Source organism: Ambystoma mexicanum, chromosome 9 (genome assembly GCF_040938575.1).
Source record: "Ambystoma mexicanum isolate Mex_15411 chromosome 9, UKY_AmexF1_1, whole genome shotgun sequence".
In the NCBI taxonomy this organism is placed as follows: Eukaryota; Metazoa; Chordata; class Amphibia; order Caudata; family Ambystomatidae; genus Ambystoma; species Ambystoma mexicanum.
Genome location: NC_090931.1, coordinates 399,179,994 through 399,199,078, shown reverse-complemented (window position 1 = coordinate 399,199,078; position 19,085 = coordinate 399,179,994).

Below are 19,085 nucleotides of genomic sequence, written 5' to 3'. Positions count from 1 at the left end.
CCATGGCACTCCCTTCAGAGTCAGAATGTTTGGACGGTGCGTTTGAAGGAACTGTCCCCTTCTGATATTTCAGTTTGGGGGATGGGACTTCTTTTGAAAGGAACTGGGACCAGGACATAGCAACCTCGAGATATAACAATAGAATCCGTGACTCTACAATACACAAAAACAAATGCATACGAGTGAATGTGTGTTCAATGTCCCAGGCCGAGTACTAAATATTCATTGTGATCTACCAAATGGACAATAGCTGTAAACTATATACCAGTCATGATTAAAGTTAGTAAACCAAATTGTTACTAATTATGAACACAAAGTGTAATGTTGTGCCTGCGAGAAGTTTCTATACGTAAGATGTAGTTTAACGGCACCGTGCATTGAAGATTAATGTCAGTCTTTAGGCATGCAATGCAGCACATAACCATCACATGTAGATAAAGGGATACAACAGGTAATGTTTACTCATGATGTGTTGCAGGATCTTAGTCATTTACAATTATAACTGATTCTGATTATTTACACTGCACATTTTCCATATGTGGCTAAAGGACCTTGACATATACGCTGTTTAAAACATGGTAATAACCATTCCTAAAAAAGTCAGCCTGGCGAATACATCGAATTGTACAGTAGTAAGAATTTGCCCGTGCAAACTGCCATATCTTAAACACTGCTCTGTTCCTGGAGTGAACCTAAAGTGCTGAGGTATTTAATGTAAATCAAGGTAACTGAAAGAAAGCACTGTATGAATATCTTTCATATTGACGCAAGATGTACATGTTATATTATGTTAAAGGATATTTGTACCGCGCACTATCACCACCGGAGTGGCCCCCTGGCACTCTGGCAGATCTGAAAAGGAAAGAGGGTGGTATGGTTTAGTAAGGCTATGTGTGTTATGTTTTGTTGTTGCGATAGTGAAGTGTGTGTGGTTTGTAGTGCTTTGGAGTTGTGTTTGTGTAGAGTGTGAGAGGTGTATGCAGAGGGGTGAAATTGTTTAGTGGTGGAAATTGAAAGTGCAAGTGTGTGCAGTCAGTGGCGTAATAGAAACTGTGTGGGACCCCCTGCGAGCCATGCTGGGGGCCCCCCAACTCGGCAACAAATCACATGTCGCACCACACTCTGGGCCGGTCTAGATTGTCACACTTGTGCAAGACAAACAAACGTGCTGCAGAAGGGGTATGCCGCACTCTGCACTAGGAGAAAAATTGCTTATAAAGCCACAATGCTTGCATTTGTTTTGTAGGGTAACACCAATCCAATACATGCAAGTCACCAACAGTGCACATGCCATGCCACAATGAAAACATGTCCAACTGGCTGCACAATGTAGACCACTGTAGACACGTAATAACATTACAGTACAGCATACCAGGCCACATTTAGACATACTGAGACTGGTTGCACCAAAATGCCAGTCGAAGCAATAACACTCATCAAGAAGAGAGCACACATTGAAGCCTGCATCACTGCAGCCTCTAACAACACGGCCGAAATCTTTAAAATCTGCAAGGAACTGGTCATTCCTGTTGCAGTCTCTACCTCTCCTGTTCCTTCCGAGGCCCTCTGTACAGCTCTGGCCTTTGACTTCTCTGCTAATCTCAGGACATCCTGTCCTCTAGCTCCTCTTCCTCTCCCTCTTCTTATCTCGGCCCCCTTTGGCCATCTCAACCTCTTCTCCTCCTTTTCCATCTTTCTCTCTGACAACACCTGACAAGGTTTCTAGACAAGTCTGATGTATGAAAGTGTCGTCCAAACAGGTGCTCCCCTGCTTCTCAAGAACCATCAAGTACCATATTGTCACCCTCGCTCCAGCCTTGGCCAATTTCTGTAATCACTCTTTAGCCACTGGAATGTTCCCCTCTCCCCTTAAGCACTCCCTTGTGCACCAACTCCTCAAGAAGCTGTGTGCTGATCCTACCTCCCCGACAAACTGCTGCCCAATCTCAATCACCCCTTTCTTGGGCAAACTCTTGGAAAAGCTTGCCATCTCCCAGCTTACTCTCCACACTGAATCTGTTGGTTGTCTTCATCACCATCAGGCTGGCATGCAAACTGCTCTCCTGAACACCCATGAAGATCTGCTCTCTAACCTTGATTCCCGCATTCCTTCTGTCCTCACCCCTCTTCTTTCCTCTGCTTTCAACACGGTCAACCATGCCATCCTGATCAATCGACTCTGTGAAAACCTTGGCATCATAGATCAGGCCCTGGAGTGACTGACCTCCTTCATCTTGGACCACACCCCCTCCCGGGTCCAACCGGGTTCCATTCTCTCTGCCACCTCTCTCTACCTCTGGCATTCCCCAGGGCTCTTTATTCTCACCATGGTGTTTCAACCTCTACCTGGCCCCTTTGGCCCATCTGATCTCTACCTTCAGAGAGCCTTCTCCTTGGGACCCCAGCACCTGCTTTCCCTCTCTCAATCTGGCCGTCCGCCTTGGGCCCTCTTCCTTCCCCTTCCTGCGAGGCAAAAAACCTTGGTGTCATCTTCAATGCCACTCTCTCTTTCTTTCCTCATATCTCGGATATCGCCAAGAAGTTCCACTACCAGCTGCTCCTCCTCAAAGGGACTCTTCACTCTCTCACTTTCCACCAGAATCTCACTGTCTCCAGAGGCCTGGTTCTCTCTAGGCTGGACTACTGAAACAGCCTCTTTCTCAATCTGCCTTCCTCTACTCTCCGTCATCTGAAACTAATCCGTAACAGGACAGCACGACTTATCCTTGGACTTAAGCCCAGGGCTCGTATCTCTCCAGCCTTGAAATCTCTCCACTGGCTCCCGGTGGCTGCAAGGATCAAGTTTAAGACCCTTTGCATTGTCCACAAGTCTTTCTGGGGCCGGGGCCCCCACTACATCCAAAGCTCTCTTCCAAAATAACTTCCTTCTCTAGCCCTTCACTTAGCTACTTCCAACTCTCTAAGGGTTAGACACTTGTCCTTGCACAGAGTGACGGGTAGATCTCTCTCCTCTGCTGGTGCCTCCCTCTGGAATGGCCTCCCTGCCCCTTCAAACTTGAGCCGGACCATCTGAAGTTTCGAAAGCAGCTAAAAACTTTTTCTCCTCTGCTTTCTCTCTCTCCCTTCCCTGCTGACCTACATGTCTGCTGTACCGACCGGTTGCTTGGATGCCCTCAGAATCTCTCTGAGTCCAGGCTCTTTCTTGATCAGTCACCCTTGCACTGTCTCCGTGCCTATCATGCACTTAGGGGCTGTAAGTGTAACCATGCAGCACCGTGTTCTCCTTGCACTACCCATAGCCGCGCTGCCCTGGCTCAACTTACTCAGAGCATTGAAGCCCTATTTTCCCCTCCCATCTCCCTTGCACTTCCCCCCTCCCTTACCCCTTTGCACTTCTCATTCTCACAATGGCACAAGGCCTAGTGAGATTGTTTGTCTTGTCCTCCCTCTATCTTCCCTCTCCCTTGTCTTGTCGCACAGAGAAACACTTGTGTACATGCACATTATAAATGACTTATATCATATAATTTTATCACAGATGTCCAGAAAAATATACAATGCCGCAGTAAGAAATGGCTAAACTCGCAGCACCCAAATGCCAATCTAGCCAGGTAATTGCACTTAGCAGGACTGCTTTATTAGAAATTCCCAGTTATAAGAATGACTAGAAGGAGGAATGACTAGACTGGTTGCACCATAATGCTTCTCTAGCCACTAATACCACATATCATGCCTGCTTAGCCTGGGCATGGACAACCATTATAATTTGTTGCACAGTCATGTCCCCCCACACACCCCCTCTCCCACTCACCCCCTACCCCAACCTCCAAAACCAGCTCCTTGGCCAAGAATAACCTCCACGTCCCTCTCCCTTGTCCCAGAGCTTACATATGAGGCTCCTTGCCTCATAGGTAAATACTGGGATGAGGAACAGTGGGACTAGGAGTAATGAAGATTACAGGTAGCCAAGTCAGGCATTACCTCCATGCACCTCTACCTCATTCCAGTACTTGTGTATGAAGCAGAGTGGCTCATACACAAGTACTGCCTCATACATAAGTACTGGGAACGAGGAAGAATAGGGCTAGGAGTAATCAAAGCATTAAACACAAGTAGTGGCTCAACACCATTGAGTTGACTGGGCTTCAGCACTCCCCACCCTGAAATTTTGGGCTATGTTGACTCGACCTGACTGACCTTTAGATCAGTTGCCGGACAGAACAAGACACAGATGTTAAAATTTACCTGGGTTTTGCTGTTAGTAAGGGCCCAGCAATTACCAACGTTAAACATTTCACCGTTAGTACCTGCATTCAAATGCCACATTTTTAGGCAATTGAAATCGCAATGTGGGTCTAGTACTTGCATGCCAGGGGAGTGATTGGAAGGGTAGAGAGGGAATAGGAGTCTTAAAAGAGAGAGTTGTAACATTGAAGCTGCACCAGAATACTCTCATTAAAATGTGTAAAGAAGTTAGATGCCCCCACACAAATAAGTTTTCCCCTCCCCACCGCCTATGAAGTTAGCGCCTCTACCAACATTTGAAGGGTAAGCCCCCCAAAATGTAGGTATTGTTGTGCCCCTCTACACAAGCACAAACACCATTCACCATATACACACCCAGCCATCCATACATTTAAGTGTGAACCCTTTCACCATACAGGCACACACCCTGGCAGCCACCCATAGATTAAAGTGTGCACCCTTTCACCATACACAAACACCCAGCAACCCACACATTTGCGTGCATCCTTTCACCATACACTCACACAGGCAGCCACCTATACATTTAAGTGTGCACCCTTTCACCATACACTCACACACGCACACGAAGTGGGGTTGAGGGGAGCCCTATTACTTCAAAAAGAATTTGGGGCTCATTACGGGTCATCAGACCCGGAAAAGAATTACCAGCGCTTGACTTCCCGGTGCCACCGGGCTATTTCAAGTCAGGTCAGGTGGCCGGAAAGTCAGGCACCAGTAATTTCGGTAATCCCCATTCCTGTCTAGTCCCATAGGACTCCATGGGAATGAGGACACGGAAGCACCGGCACCGTTGCTAACGGTGCCGGTGCTTCCGTGACGGGACTGCCTACCATGACCGTTGTGCCCGGCAGGGTAATACCTGTCAGGCACGGCGGCCCCAGCAGGTAGACCTGTCTTATGCCGGTCCAGAAACAATGGTGCCAGTAAGCTTACCAGCATCGTTGTTTCCGGACCGGCATGGTTAGAATGAGCCCCATTGTTTCTTTTTAAGAAATTATTCAGTTAAGGACCGAACCATAACAGAAATTATTTCTTTATGAAGGCAGAGTGACTTCAAAAATAAATAGTTTATTTATTACCCTAGCCTGGAGGCCTCCATGTCAGGGGTGGGGGGCCACTCCAAGACATGGAGGCCTCCAGGCTAGGGTCTTCCATGTCATGGGATGGGGGGAGCCCTCGGACTACAAAAAGAAAGATTCTTTTTGCAGTCACTCTGCCATCATAAAGAAATGATTTCTGTTGCAGAAATAATGTATGTATGTATGAATGCAGAGTATATTAAAAAATAAACTTTTATTTTTTAGTTGGGCCCCCTCCCTGTACATGAGCTGTCGGAGGCCCCCGCACCGCGGGGTATGTGGGGGCCCCTGTTACGCCAATGTGTGCAGTTGGAGCATCAACTGAAGGATTCTAACCTAACAGCAAATTAGAGCTAAGGACACATTTCCTTTGAACGCGGCCTTCCATGTTCAGTCCTGGCTAGTCATTCCTAGGCTCTTTCTTGGTACGTTATCTGTGATATTAAGTCTGTTTGTAGTTTAGTTTAGGATAACAGCACTTTAACATATTGTGATTTAGCGAGAGCTTCTTTTCCTCCTGGTAGAGGACAATTTATGACCAGAGCCAGTTCTCAGGCAAATAATATTGGCAACCACCTATAGTTCCTCCAGCAGGAAGAGACACAATGCTTGAAGCATGATACTCCAAACCGGAAACGTGGCTGAAGTACTAGGCGGGTTGGTTATCACCTTGCCTAGAGAGAAAAGTACCCCCAAAGTATAACCTGCCTCAGAAAATCAGAATCACTATGTACAGTTTTGAATGTCACAAAAGGTAATCAGGTGTTGTCACTAAATAATGCTGCCTACCTGTTATATTTTTTTCTGAGAACAATTTGAACATTTCTGCAGCAAGGACTGCAAATACTACAATGAGGGTGTCTGCAGGATGTTCCCTCTATCGAAAGACAGCAAGAGTGGTTAAGCCTATACACAGTGGACTGAATAAAGCCACCAAAGATGTTGTTGGGCTGCAAGTGCATTTGTGGGTGCATATTGCATCACAGCAAACTATGGAAGATGTGCAACACTGTAAAACAGCCTTTTTGCAATTGTTTGGAGTGAAGGTCTGGGTGGTGTGTGCGCGTGTGTGAATTGCATCAGGATTGCACAATCTGATCCCACTCAGATCTCCAACCTATGGGTGGAAGGTGTGTACCTTAATTAACACCCAATTTGCATACGCCAAATGGGTATCACTGGTCGATTAGCAACGTCCAAGAAATGCAAAAGTGGTGTTCACTGATATACACAGGTGATGCATATTGATTCATACGGAAAAATGAAGTCAATTGGTCCCATAGAAATGTTCTCCTGTCTCGACCTGGTGTAAGTCTGATATTGAACCCTTGTAAACATGTATTCCTAAAAGTGGTCAATTTCTCCCACAATTTGACAGAGATAATAGGAAAAAATAATATTGTCTATTCCCAATTTCCATCTTGCCTTGCAGCATTTTCATTTCAGGGATTTGGGCCTGGTGGTTTGCTGTTTTGCCAACAAAAAAATAATGATAACTATCTGTACATAGATATGTATTATGCAAAATGTGTCCATGGAACATAAGGGATTCTTTGTGAATCACCATATGCATGCATTTAGCATACTGCCGGAAGCGCAAAGTGCATCAAACACACTTTTGTGCACAAATGCAATCCTTATATGAATGTATTGAATATTTTCTTTCAGGGGAATTGAATTTAGGTTCAGAGGATGATTGGAAGAGGAATTCAGTCATGTTTGCAGTGGACATGTATATCAAATATATGTCCATATGAACAGATCATAATCACAGTGTCGCTCTGATCTACAAAGACTCCCTCAAAATCAGACAATGCTCTTTGAATATGGATGGGAACTGTGATCTGATTGCCGCTAAAATCACTGCATCCCACACCAGTTCAGTACTATGTTATGCAATCTATAGGCCACCTGGGCCACCTGGTAAGTTCGAGGAAAACCACTGTCTCAAGGCCAGCAATCAGCCTACATCTAGAATCCTCCCTCTGGGGGACTTGAGTTTAGGCCTCTATGACCCTACGGACGATAATGCCACTTCTCTAGCCAACTCATTTACCACTCTAGGCTTTGCACACCGGGTCAATGCCCGACACATACCAAAGGCTGTACCCTTGACTGCCTTGCAGACATTCATTGTAAGATAGATACCAACACTATCTCCCTGTGCCCCTGGCCTGACCACTATGTAGTGACCTTCACTCTCCAACAGTGTCAGAACACCTCACAGGCCAACACCCACATGCCACCCTCCTGGACGCCCAGCTCATGTAAAATCAACAAAGACAACATCACACCATTGCTGCTGACCTGCAACCTGACCAGTCCCTCGACCTAACCAACAACCTAGTGTCTCTAGCTGACATTTATCCAAAGTCAATGGCATCAGTAGTGGACGCGGTTGCCCCACTTACACTCTGCAAGGCCAAAGTGCTGATACATGCCAACCTCTAGTTCACAAGTGTCCTACTAGAGTTAAGGGCAATGAAACTCCAGGCAGAAGCATGATGGATAAACTCTCAATCAGATGCGTACAAGGCACTGTTCAAGTCCATGGCTAGGACTTACAAACAAGCTATCACACAGCCAAAGCTACAGCAAACAACAAGAGCATTGCTAAGGCCAATTCTAACACTAAAGAGATGCACACCATCCTGAGTGAACTGGAAGCTCCAGCCAAACCTCACCTGGGCATCACCAAAGATGAAACCTTGTGTCTGAACATTCAAAAGGCTCAACTTGACAAAGTAGCCACCTTACAGGAGAAAATACTTGCCAAGCAATCACTCATTAACCCCACATCCACACCCGTTGACCATCTTCCCCATAACCAGTCACCTTTCACTTTCACCCTGTCTCCGAAATGGAAGTGACCGCCATACTTAAAAGTCTAAAGCCATCCAGTAGCAAAGGTGAGACCTGTCCAGCCCCCATCTTAAAGTACTGCGCTGAAGCCTTCATCCCTTTATCACCTTTTTTATCAATTCCTCCTACTCCTCAGCTACTGCTCTGCTTCCCTGAAGGAAGCCTGGGTTGTCCAATTGATTAAGAAACCCACACTAGACCCAGCTATCCCTAGAAACTACCGCCCCATCACAGCAGTCCCTTTACTTCTAAAAATACTAGACAGGGCAGTTTACACCCAAATCCAGCAATATCTTGAAATCAATCAGATCCTAGGACTGTGACAGTCAGGCTTCCAACCAGGTCATGGAACATAATCTGCCCTCTTGGACCTTATAAAACAATGTGATGTATTCAGAGCCGAAGGCAAACCTGTTCTCATTCTCTTATTAGACTTCTCACACGTCTTCGTCTTGGTTGACCAAAATATTCTGTGTCACCACCTCAACTCAGCTGCTAACTTTTCACCTGAAGCCACGTTATGGGTGGAATCCTTCCTGGAAGGCAGTTCAATCAGATTCTTCTCAGATGTTGCCTGTGGGCCTCCCTCTGCCATCTCTTGTGGAGCACCCCAAGTCTCCTGTGTCTCCCCCACCCTGTAGAACACATTCACCAAACCCCTTTTTTATCTCCTGGACACCAACTATGTCAATGCTGCTAACATTCCGCTATCCCTCACCAGCAACTACCCTGAAGATGCTCACACCCTAAACACTATCTATCTGTCTATCCAAGCATGGATGTCTGCAAATTGCCTCTGTCTAAATGACAAAAAGACAGAGTTCTTGATGGTTTGACCTCCCTCTGTTATCAAGAACCTTAGTCCCCAATATGTCAACTTCAGTATTGATGGCCTACAGATCCTTGCTCCACCTTGGTGAAGACAGTGACTCCACCCTCTTTATGACACGACAGCTTAACAACACTACAACCTCAGCAGCCTACACCAATAAGTTAATTAAGGATGCCACACCATTCCTAGCCTCAAAAAACGGTTTCACCATTGCAATCACCTTTATATGAGCCAGGCTTCATCACTGCAATGCTCTCTTTGCTGGCACTTCAGCACACAATATCCATAAGCTCCAAGTGATCCAGAACAATGCCATCCGAGCGGCACTCAACATTCCTAAAAGAGAAAACATCACAGAGGCAAGAAGAAATGCACACCGACTGCTGATGAAGGAAAGGATCATATTTAAGACTTTAGCCATCAACACAGGTGGCTCTCAATTCTGCCCCACCATACCTATCCCAAAAGATTCTCATGGTCCCAATCCACCAGACCAGCAAGACTGGCTTTCACCGATAGACTTGTCCAACCCAAATCCAAATGGGCAAAAAGTGGAGGAGCAAGGTTCCCCTCCTTTGCAGCTCACCAATGAAACCCTCTTCCACCACAAATAAGAGTGGAAAAATCGTTCTGGACATTCAGAAAGGCGCTAAAAACCTGGCTGTTCACCTAAACCAACTAACTCTGTTCTGTGTACGCTCTGTCTTATTTGAGTATAATTGGCTGTGACAGGTATTTTCTTTATTTGAGTGTAACTGGTTGTGACGCCGCCCTGGTGCCTAAGGCTTTGGTGCACTTAAGAAACATAAATATACATAAATAATTAAATATATACTAAGTTAATGGCTTTGCTGTGTGTTTTTGCACATGCTGACCCCCATGGCAGTCTATCAAAACAATTACACTAAAACTACCAAACGCCTTCAAAATAAGCACGTGACAGATAAATCAAACCTTTTGAGTGTAGCAGAGAGACATCCGTTGAACCATTTTTAGAAAATGTGGTAAGCGAAGAACTAAGGTCCTATATTAACGGTACACTGGGACTAATGAGAAGATGACAGTGAGCATCTCTGATCTTTCCTTGCTACCTTATATCTGAACCAGAAAGATTAATACGGGAGCAAATCTGACTAGGCCCATAGCATCTTTGAGACACTCATGATAAATTGCAATTCACAAGGATTTGTTGAAGGTGTAAGGATATTTGGCGTGTTACAGCACAGAGTACAGCACTACTACACAGGTAGCAAACAGCACAGAGTACAGCACTACTACACAGGAAGCAAACAGCACAGAGTACAGCACTACTGCACAGGTAGCAATTTTTTTTTTGCAGCACCACCACAAGGGTGCGGTGCATTGCTATATGTGTTACCAGATTAACAAGAAAAGACAGGCTATTCAGTCAAAAACGATTTTAACATATAAGATGCAAATCTATTTTTACAGTTAAAAGCACAAGTGCACATTCAAAAATGCACACTATTTTTCACTTGAAATGCCTATGGTGCGAGAGACACATTTGAAAATAATAACTAACCTTACTGACAACTAACCTGACTAATGAAACATAATCCACTAATAAAAATGTGTCTCCACTGCAGAATTAGGCCTATTCTGAAAGTGAACTTTTAAACGCACATCCATTTTTTTTTCTGTTCTCTCTGCTGCCCTGTCCACATAATTACAGGAAGCAAAAGAGCTCGAAAGAACAGGAAATCAGTTGGTTACAAAGTATTACTATAAAAATGAGCCATTGTGTAGAGAAGGAGGAGATGGCATGATTGATTCAGATTGGAGCAGCGTCATAGCAAGTATCATGCTAGAGGGAGTGATCAGAGTTTTGCTGGGGGGAGTTGGAGGAGAAGGAGAAGGGCAGTCAAGATTGGGGAGAGCTGAAAGAAGGACCTTTCCACTGGCTGAGGCATTCCTATCTGCAAAAGCTGAGAATTCCAGGCAATGACCCCGGTTTGAGAAGGCAAGCGTTCCTTTTTACTGGAGTTAATCTTCAAGGGAGCCACATTCAGAAAGAGAACGGCCAAAGAGAACAACTAAAAAGATAAGGTAATTACAGAAGTGTGGGAGCTGAGTGTGTACGATAATATGCAGTCAGTGTAGGATTCCTGTGCATGCCTTAATCAAATGCTAATGTTGCAATTTGAGTTCTGTTCTCCGCCACTCTCTTTGCAGTGTGTCATAGACAATGCTTTTACTGTACCATTTTATTTATTTCTGTAAAGAATGAGATCGTGTTTAATTGCAACTTTTATAATACAGAAAAATATTTGAAAACAGACGGGTGGTGTATTTACTATTTACCATTACAATGCTGATGATGTGGGGAGATTTTAAACAGTGCAATGGTCATTTTAAGACAGATGTGTGCATGTCAGATTCAGTATGAACAGTTGTGAGTGACTGTAGCATAGCTCGTTGGAGGTACATGAGCCAACGGGAAGAGAGACTCTCTGAACATAGCTCCCTACCGTATATAAGGTAGTGGAAATTACCACAAGATTACCATATATAGCTCTCTGTCGTAAATAAGTCAGTGAGATCGCCCATGGTGGCACACTAACACTAACACTGAAAAATGTGGTATTCCTAAAATGTAGGTCTGAGGTCTCTCTAGTGATTACACGAAAAATCTAAGCAAAGATAAGGGATTCTGGACATTGGGGCCACAAATAAAACAAGGAAATTATGCTCACCAAAATACCACCAACCACGCCTACCACCCACGCATACCAAATATGCATGCCTGGGTGCTGAAATAATGCATGTTCACTGTATTATTGTTGTACATGGCCCAATCTGAATACAAGGAGTGATTGTTGCTAAGTTATATTTCGGCGGTAAGAAAATACCGTCAGGCCCCAAATCTCCACAAAATACCCTACAAAGGGAATTGTAGCGATGGCCCAGGCATCTGTAGCTTGTTCCAGTTTTTTGTTTTGTTAATCAGGAATAAGGTAGCAGGCCCACATCTGAGATTGCCACGGGCATCTCCTCATTGCATCTAGGGAAACTCTTTGCAAATCAGGCCCAATGTTCTTTTTTTGACAGATCCTGGGCAGTATCTGCATCTTGTAAAGTCCTAGTTCAGTTTAGTTTAGTTTATTATTTGTATAGCGCCGCCTGGCCCTGGGGCATCCAGGCGCTTGGCCAGTTACATTGTGGCCAACATACTAGAACATCCTTTTTTACCCGTGACTGCTTCTAGCAGTTATATGTTCTTTGTTTCTTGATACCATGATGTTAATATCAAATCAGTTATTTCCAAAGCTTGCTCTTGAATTGGATAGCCTATTGGGGCATACTATCGGATGCCCCAGGGCCAGGTGCGCTTTATAACTAAATAAATAAAAATACAAATATCGGATTGTGCATGTACTGTCCACTTCTCAAGTTCACCTACAGTTTTAACGATGTGTTACATGCCTATAACATGCTGTGTACAAAGCAATGGCTAATTTATCTTATTAGTATAAGTGTTTCCGAAAGCGGGAGTGTTAATTTCATACGCACTGAGCAAAATGCCACCACTTCCAAGGAGAACCCACAACGTTGGTGGATTTTAGTGAACCTTTTGAAAACAGCAACATGAAAAGAACATGTAAAAAGTGTGCAAAATATCTTCTTTCTTTCATCCGAATCTCTTTGAAGTTCGCCTGCAAATCAAATTAACCCCACCTTCCCCCAAGGGTTACACTTACCTGTACATTAACAAGCTGATTCATGGAATTATTAGCGTGGCGCAAGTGGCCAAAAACATGCGAATCGCAGTGGAATAGCGAAAATCGCAGTGCAAGTGCGAAAATCGCACGAAAATCAGCGCACATCGATTCATGGAAGGCCGTGCGCGAGAAGACCATCGGATGTGCGATAAGAAAGTGCGCGGCGCACGTTGGCGCACAGGCCATCTAACGGCGTGCGCCAGGTTACAGCGAAAATCGCACAGGCCACAGCGAAAATCGCACATAGCGCGGCGCACACAACAAAATTAGGCGTAACACGGGGCGTAACACTCGGAATGGGGAACAACTTGCCAAAATGCGGGCGTCACGGGGGAAGCACAGGGTACAAGTGCGCGGAACGCCCACACGCTCGCCTACAACACGTATTAATGGAATAGAATAGGGCAAAAAAGCGCACGCTCAAACCAGCGCACAGGCACAAACACGACCGCCACAAGAAAGCAGGCGGTAGCGTCTCTGCGCCTGGAAGAAATGTGCGCCAAAAGGTGCGCCAACAAATAGCACCTATATACAGCCATGATGAATGGCCAATACTGTGGCCCTCCAGGACAAATGACGTGCAAAGGGGTACCCACAAACACAGACACGCGCTGACAGAAAAAAAACGTGTGCGTGTATACCGGGGTGCGCGGGAAGTCTCACACGCGAATTGGCCGGGTGGATTACAGGGGTGCGCGGACGCGATTTGTCAGGGTACGTGGATTTCAGGGGTGCGCGGGAAGTTCCACACGCGATATGGCCGGGTACGTTGATTTCAGGGGTGCGCGGGAAGTACCACACGCGATTAGGCAGGGTACGTGGATTTCAGGGGTGCGCGGGAAGTTCCACACGCGATATGGCCGGGTACGTGGATTTCAGGGGTGCGCGGGAAGTTCCACACGCGATTAGGCAGGGTACGTGGATTTCAGGGGTGCGCGGGAAGTTCCACATGCGATTTGGCCGGGTACGTGGATTTCAGGGGTGCGCGGGAAGTTCCACACGCGATTAGTCAGGATACGTGGATTGCAGGGGTGCGCGGGAAGTTCCACACGCGATTAGTCAGGGTACGTGGATTTCAGGTGTGCGCGGGAAGTTCCACACGCGATTTGGCCAGGTACGTGGATTTCAGGGGTGCTCGGGAAGTTCCACACGCGATTAGTCAGGGTACGTGGATTGCAGGGGTGCGCGGGAAGTTCCACACGCGATTAGTCAGGGTACGTGGATTGCAGGGGTGCGCGGGAAGTTCCACACGCGATTTGGCAGGGTACGTGGATTTCAGGGGTGCGCGGGAAGTTCCACACGCGATTAGTCAGGGTACGTGGATTGCAGGGGTGCGCGGGAAGTTCCACACGCGATTTGGCCGTGTACGTGGATTGCAGGGGTGCGCGTGAAGTTCCACACGCGATTAGTCAGGGTACGTGGATTGCAGGGGTGCGCAGGAAGTACCACACGCGATTTGGCCGGGTACGTGGATTGCAGGGGTGCGCGTGAAGTTCCACACGCGATTAGTCAGGGTACGTGGATTGCAGGGGTGCGCGGGAAGTTCCACACACGAATTGGCCGGGTACGTGGATTGCAGGGGTGCGCGGGAAGTTCCACACGCGATTTGGCTGTGTGCTCCCAGGCATTACCTGTACACCCTCCACGGCCCCTGCAGGCAGCACACACGTCAGGGGACTACCCTGCACACCTGCTCATGTCTCCCACCCCCCCCACCCCCCAGCACTGTGGGGCACCCTCCACCAGGCCCCCAACCATGTCTCCCACCACCCCCACCCCCCAGCAGTGCAGGGGCAGCCTCCACCATGCCCCCACCCATGTCATCCACCACCCCCACCCCCCAGCAGTGCAGGGGCAGCCTCCACCAGGCCCCCACCCATGACTCCCACCACCCCCACCCACCAGCCACCAGGGGCACCCTCCACCAGGCCCCCACACATGTCTCCCACCACCCCCACACCCCAGCAGTGCAGGGGCACCCTCCACCAGGCCCCCACCCATGTCTCCCACCACCCCCACCCCCCAGCCACCAGAGGCAGCCTCCACCAGGCCCCAACCCATGTCTCCCACCACCCCCACCCCCCAGCCACCAGGGGCAGCCTCCACCAGGCACCCACTCATGTCAGCCCCCACCCGCACCCCCCAGCCACCATGGGCAGCCTCCACCAGGCCCCCACCCATGTCACCCACCACCCCCACCCCCCAGCACTGTGGGGCACCCTCCACCAGGCCCCCACCCATGACTCCCACCACACCCTCCCACCAGCCACCAGGGGCACCCTCCACCAGGCCCCCACACATGTCTCCCACCACCCCCACCCCCAGCAGTGCAGGGGCACCCTCCACCAGGCCCCCACCCATGTCTCCCACCACCCCCACCCCCCCAGCACTGTGGGGCACCTGCCAGCAGGCCCCCACCCATGTCCAACCCATGTCTCCCACCACCCCCACCCCCCAGCAGTGCAGGGGCACCCTCCACCAGGCCCCCACCCATGTCTCCCACCACCCCCACCCCCCAGCAGTGCAGGGGCACCCTCCACCAAGCCCCCACCCATGTCTCCCACCCCCCCACCCCCCAGCCACCAGGGGCAGCCTCCACCAGGCACCCACTCATGTCTACCCCCACCCCCACCCCCCAGCCACCATGGGCAGCCTCCACCAGGCCCCCACCCATGTCACCCACCACCCCCACCCCCCAGCCACCAGGGGAAGCCTCCACCAGGCACCCACTCATGTCTACCCCCACCCCCACCTCCCAGCCACCAGGGGCAGCCTCCACCAGGCCCCCACCCATGTCACCCACCACCCCCACCCCCCAGCTCTGTGGGGCACCCTCCACCAGGCCCCCACCCATGACTCCCACCACCCCCACCCCCCAGCCACCAGGGGCAGCCTCCACCAGGCCCCCACCCATGTCACCCACCACCCCCACCCCCCAGCACTGTGGGGCACCCTCCACCAGGCCCCCACCCATGACTCCCACCATCCCCACCCACCAGCCACCAAGGGCACCCTCCACCAGGCCCCCACACATGTCTCCCACCACCCCCACACCCCAGCAGTGCAGGGGCACCCTCCACCAGGCCCCCACCCATGTCTCCCACCACCCCCACCCCCCAGCCACCAGAGGCAGCCTCCACCAGGCCCCCACCCATGTCTCCCACCACCCCCACCCCCCAGCCACCAGGGGCAGCCTCCACCAGGCACCCACTCATGTCTACCCCCACCCCCACCCCCCAGCCACCATGGGCAGCCTCCACCAGGCCCCCACCCATGTCACCCACCACCCCCACCCCCCAGCACTTTGGGGCACCCTCCACCAGGCCCCCACCCATGACTCCCACCATACCCACCCACCAGCCACCAGGGGCACCCTCCACCAGGCCCCCACACATGTCTCCCACCACCCCCACGCCCCAGCAGTGCAGGGGCACCCTCCACCAGGCCCCCACCCATGTCTCCCACCACCCCCACCCCCAGCACTGTGGGGCACCTGTCAGCAGGCCCCCACCCATGTCCTACCCATGTCTCCCACCACCCCCACCCCCCAGCAGTGCAGGGGCACCCTCCACCAGGCCCCCACCCATGTCTCCCACCACCCCCACCCCCCAGCAGTGCAGGGGCACCCTCCACCAGGCCCCCACCCATGTCACCCACCACCCCCACCCCCCAGCAGTGCAGGGGCAGCCTCCACCAGGCCCCCACCCATGTCTCCCACCGCCCCCACCCCCCAGCCACCAGGGGCAGCCTCCACCAGGCACCCACTCATGTCTACCCCCACCCCCCAGCCACCATGGGCAGCCTCCACCAGGCCCCCACCCATGTCACCCACCACCCCCACCCCCCAGCCACCAGGGGCAGCCTCCACCAGGCACCCACTCATGTCTACCCCCACCCTCACCCCCCAGCCACCAGGGGCAGCCTCCACCAGGCCCCCACCATGTCACCCACCACCCCCACCCCCCAGCACTGTGGGGCACACTCCACCAGGCCCCCACCCATGACTCCCACCACCCCCACCCACCAGCCACCAGGGGCACCCTCCACCAGGCCCCCACACATGTCTCCCACCACCCCACCCCCCAGCAGTGCAGGGGCACCCTCCACCAGGCCCCCACCCATGTCTCCCACCACCCCCACCCCCCAGCCACCAGGGGCACCCTCCACCAGGCCCCCACCCATGTCTCCCACTTCCCCCACCCCCCAGCCACCATGGGCAGCCTCCACCAGGCCCCCACCCATGTCACCCACCACCCCCACCCCCCAGCCACCAGGGGCAGCCTCCACCAGGCACCCAATCATGTCTACCCCCACCCCCAACCCCCAGCCACCAGGGGCAGCCTCCACCAGGCCCTCACCCATGTCACCCACCACCCCTACCCCCCAGCACTGTGGGGCACCCTCCACCAGGCCCCCACCCATGACTCCCACCACCCCCACCCCCCAGCCACCAGGGGCAGCCTCCACCAGGCCCCCACCCATGTCACCCACCACCCCCACCCCCCAGCACTGTGGGGCACCCTCCACCAGGCCCCCACCCATGGCTCCCACCATCCCCACCCACCAGCCACCAGGGGCAGCCTCCACCAGGCCCCCACCCATGTCACCCACCACCCCCACCCCCCAGCACTGTGGGGCACCCTCCACCAGGCCCCCACCCATGACTCCCACCACCCCCACCCCCCAGCCACCAGGGGCAGCCTCCACCAGGCCCCCACCCATGTCACCCACCACCCCCACCCCCCAGCACTGTGGGGCACCCTCCACCAGGCCCCCACCCATGACTCCCACCACCCCCACCCACCAGCCACCAGGGGCACCCTCCACCAGGCCCCCACACATGTCTCCCACCACCCCCACACCCCAGCAGTGCAGGGGCACCCTCCACCAGGCCCCCACCCATGTCTCCCACCACCCCACCCCCCAGCCACCAGAGGCAGCCTCCACCAGGCCCCCACCCATGTCTCCCACCACCCCCACCCCCCAGCCACCAGGGGCAGCCTCCACCAGGCAGCCACTCATGTCTACCCCCACCCCCACCCCCCAGCCACCATGGGCAGCCTCCACCAGGCCCCCACCCATGTCACCCACCACCCCCACCCCCAGCACTGTGGGGCACCCTCCACCAGGCCCCCACCCATGACTCCCACCACACCCACCCACCAGCCACCAGGGGCACCCTCCACCAGGCCCCCACACATGTCTCCCACCACCCCCACCCCCCAGCAGTGCAGGGGCACCCTCCACCAGGCCCCCACCCATGTCTCCCACCACCCCCACCCCCAGCACTGTGGGGCACCTGCCAGCAGGCCCCCACCAAGGTCCAACCCATGTCTCCCACCACCCCCACCCCCCAGCAGTGCAGGGGCACCCTCCACCAGGCCCCCACCCATGTCTCCCACCACCCCCACCCCCCCAGCAGTGCAGGGGCACCCTCCACCAGGCCCCCACCCATGTCACCCACCACCCCCACCCCCCAGCAGTGCAGGGGCAGCCTCCACCAGGCCCCCACCCATGTCTCCCACCACCCCCACCCCCCAGCCACCAGGGGCAGCCTCCACCAGGCACCCACTCATGTCTACCCCCACCCCCACCCCCCAGCCACCATGGGCAGCCTCCACCAGGCCCCCACCCATGTCACCCACCACCCCCACCCCCCAGCCACCAGGGGCAGCCTCCACCAGGCACCCACTCATGTCTACCCCCACCCTCACCCCCCAGCCACCAGGGGCAGCCTCCACCAGGCCCCCACCAATGTCACCCACCACCCCCACCCCCCAGCACTGTGGGGCACCCTCCACCAGGCCCCCACCCATGACTCCCACCACCCCCACCCACCAGCCACCAGGGGCACCCTCCACCAGACCCCCACACATGTCTCCCACCACCCCACCCCCCAGCAGTGCAGGGGCACCCTCCACCAGGCCCCCACCCATGTCTCCCACCACCCCCACCCCCCAGCCACCAGGGGCACCCTCCACCAGGCCCCCACCCATGTCTCCCACCCCCCCACCCCCCAGCCACCATGGGCAGCCTCCACCAGGCCCCCACCCATGTCACCCACCACCCCCACCCCCCAGCCACCAGGGGCAGCCTCCACCAGGCACCCACTCATGTCTACCCCCACCCCCACCCCCCAGCCACCAGGGGCAGCCTCCACCAGGCCCCCACCCATGTCATCCACCACCCCCACCCCCCAGCACTGTGGGGCACCCTCCACCAGGCCCCCACCCATGACAAAGCCCACCACCCCCACCCCCCAGCCACCAGGGGCAGCCTCCACCAGGCCCCCACCCATGTCACCCACCACCCCCACCCCCCAGCACTGTGGGGCACCCTCCACCA